Below are 3,565 nucleotides of genomic sequence, written 5' to 3'. Positions count from 1 at the left end.
AAGTCACTAGAGCTCCTTCGATTAAATCTTACCCAGTCTTTAAAAAAAGTTTTTAACAAGAAGCTATATGCTATCTGAGGTTCAGCTTAGACTCATTTTGCTTTAATAATTGGAAGGCTGCGTTGCAGAGCTAATTAGGCAACTGGCTATCATTAGAGTTGTGCTGTCTCCTGCCAGTTTGAATTTTACAAGCAAAATTAGAATGATGATTCCAGCTCACTCTCTCACAGACATATTGCATTTTTAAGCTGTGTTTGGCCCACCTCAGCAATTAGTCTACTCTCCAAATGCATTACTTTTATCCATTTCCTTCAAAATGTAGATAGGAAGAAAATGGGAAAGCCACTAAACCCAAATCATAACATAAATGCTAACTAAATGATGTTAGAAGCCAAATGGTGTATGTGTGTTTTAATCAAAAATATATCAAACCCAAATTCTTGATTGATTTTAAATATAATCCATAGCATCATCCTATTCAGTCATTAGTAGTTACTGCTATATATGTTGTTGGTGATTGCTTTAGAGTCAAGCACGACTCATAGCGACACTATGAACAAAATGCCTGAAGCCTTTCTATAAGTATCAACATTTATCAAAGTTCGTAGCATTTCCAAAGGTGTGTTGTTTTAGGTAGTGGATGTCACTCCTGCATATAAGGTGTATCTATAGAGATCAAGAAATTGTGGTTGAAATAAAATACAAGTAAAATATACCGCACACAGTGAAATTTCCCATTTTTAGATGTTGTAAAATAGATAACAAACACATCTACATACACTTTTAATGCCCTAAGGAATAATTAATAAGGAAAATTTTACTGACTAGAGAGTAGTTTCCGTTCATGATTCTGATCACTTTGAAGCACATTATAACCCAAAGGCACACAGTTCAATTCTACAAGCTGCTCCAGAGGAGAAGGATTGGCATTCTCATCCTGTGTGATTAACTGCCTCTAAAAACCCACTGGAGGGTCAGCTATGGGTCAGTTCTGACTCGATGGTACACAACAACAACATTATCATGTAGGCCAGGAAGCTCTTGTAGGTCTTGCCTGTCAGTCAGCTATGAGTGAGTTATGACCAATTCTCAATGATGGCAGTAAGAGATGAGACATCAGAAAGGCTAAGAGAAAATCCTGTTTGGATTTGGAAAGAATATATGACATAGTTCATAGTTAATTGCATTTCTCTCTCTCTCTCTGTCTCTCTCTCTCTCTCTCTCTCTCTGTCTCTCTCTCTCTCTCTTTTCAAATCTCTTGTCTCCAGTGGTTTAAATTCACCAGCTGCTTTGAAGGAAAAAATATGGGCAAATTCGTCCCATTAAAATTTTTATTCTCAGGAACCTGATAATAGGTCTCCATGAGTCATAATAACAATAACTGCAGTGAGTTTGAGGTTTGTTTTTATTTATTTGGTTTTGTAGTCTTCAGGCATTGCAAGTGTAAAACAAATTTATGTAACCACTTAAAGGAAAAGTTACAGATGATCTGACTCATCAAGGAGATAGTAGAGAACAGATTCTGGGCCTAGGTTCTGTTTTTTGAGTCTTGTATATATTTGACCCAAAATACTTTTCAAGATGCTTCACCTTTTTTAGATAAATTTATGTGTCATCAGACTATTAGGAATGTTACTTAATCTATTTGGATGTCTATATTTATTATGCTTGCAAAAGATTCAAGCACAGCAGAGATTGTGAAGATGTTTTGGTACAGTGTCCTGCTCTGTGGTACACATGTTCTCTGTGTCAGAGCTAACTCATGGTACCTAACAAAAGGTTTCAAAACTATAATAATTAAATGCTCATTTACTAATAAAAAGGTTGACATTTCAAACCCACCCAGATGTTCTGCTGAAGAAAGACCCACAGATCACATAAAGATCTCTATAAAGATCAGTTTTAAAACTGTGTTAGGGCAGGGAGTTCTGGTGGCCTGGTGGTAAAAAGCTGCACTGCAATCTCAAAGGCATGAGGTTCAAATCCATGAGGTGTTCTATGGATAATCTCTTTTTTAAAAAATTTCTTTATTTTTCATTTCAATGAACATCTACAGAGATTTTTGAATTCCATTCATTGTTGTACCCTGACCCCCCTCCCCCACCCCGACCCCTGTTTGCTCCTCTCCTTCAAACGCAAAAGAAACACTCCCTCATTAGTAAGCAATCTCCCACACACATCCCCCAACCCCAAATATAATCCATTCTGCAACCCTCATTCCGTACTCTTACGACAATCTCCTCTTGCGTGATTAACTGCTTCTGAAAACCTGATGGTCAGCTATGGGTCAATCCCATCTTGACATCACATGGAATCACTATGAAATAGAATGCACCTGAAGACGCTAAAAACAATGCCTATTTCCTGGCACATTAAAATAACTCAATTAGTATAGTTACTGTTTAGATGAATGAATAAAATAACAAATGTGCCAATGAATCAAGCAGTTAAATGACATACAGAGAAACTTTTCTCTGAAAGATTTAAAAGAAACACACACCAAGTGACATATTGAAATAATAGTTATGTAAGACAAATATAATTATGAATTGCCACTAGAAATAAATTAACTGTAACTTAATTAGCACTTAACAATGTAAGTGGAAGGTGGGATTTTTTTCCTTTTTGTTATTGCTTCTTCTTTTTTAAAAAACTTTACTCAGGTTTCTGTCTAAATCACTCCCTTTTATCTTCAAATTCCATCACTTTACTTCATTCTTATCTGTCTGTCTATCTATCTATCCAGCTAGCTAGCTAGCTATTTATCATCTATGTATCTTACGCCTTTATCTCAATAGTTTCTCTTTTTTCTGTTATAGGAGCTGTTTGGAAAGAAATGAGAAAGAAAACTGCCCTTAGCACTGCTCAGTTTGTTATGTGTGAATTCTAAGTTGTATTATAGCACATAAAGTACAGCATAGTATTGATGTCTACGGGGGGAGGGGAATTGTCCCTCTTTAAGACTTCTTTCTACTCATGAAAAAGGAAGAGGAGGATAGAAAGATGATGAAAGGAATGTAGAGTGGGAAATGGAGGGAGAAAGAGGGCAAAGAAGGGAGGCAGAAAGGGGTGGTTACATGGAGGAGAAGGAGGAGGAACTAGTTGTTTTCTCAAGGATATGTGAATCCGACCCTATAACCTGCGCTCTAAGGATATTATCCCGTTGTCTACTACAACATGAACTTCCTTACTTGCAGTTGGTAAGCTGTGTTACAGAAGCCAGTTAGATTAGATCTTTTCAAACATGCTAAAATAATTTCCCTTCCAATGTGGAATCCATCAAAGTGGATTTTCTTTCACTTATATAAGACTGTCTTATTCAACTATTGTATAAAATCATAAATATTTCCGTACTTAAGGAATTACAAGTTATTAATCACTCTAGGTTCCATTTTGGGTTGCTTGTATTCAGGAATTTCATTTGCATTTATGAGGATAATCTTTAGAGAAAGCATTTATTGTGGTGGGTTTGTTTTTCCATAGAATTGTATTCAAAGTCACTTGGAAAGAATTTATTATGCCTTTCTCCATAATTTTGGTCAATTAAAAAATTAATTGCATTATC

Source organism: Elephantulus edwardii, unplaced genomic scaffold (assembly GCF_000299155.1).
Source record: "Elephantulus edwardii isolate Elephantulus edwardi_28Jun2011 unplaced genomic scaffold, EleEdw1.0 scaffold00047, whole genome shotgun sequence".
NCBI lineage: Eukaryota > Metazoa > Chordata > Mammalia > Macroscelidea > Macroscelididae > Elephantulus > Elephantulus edwardii.
This window is presented reverse-complemented; position numbering follows the sequence as displayed.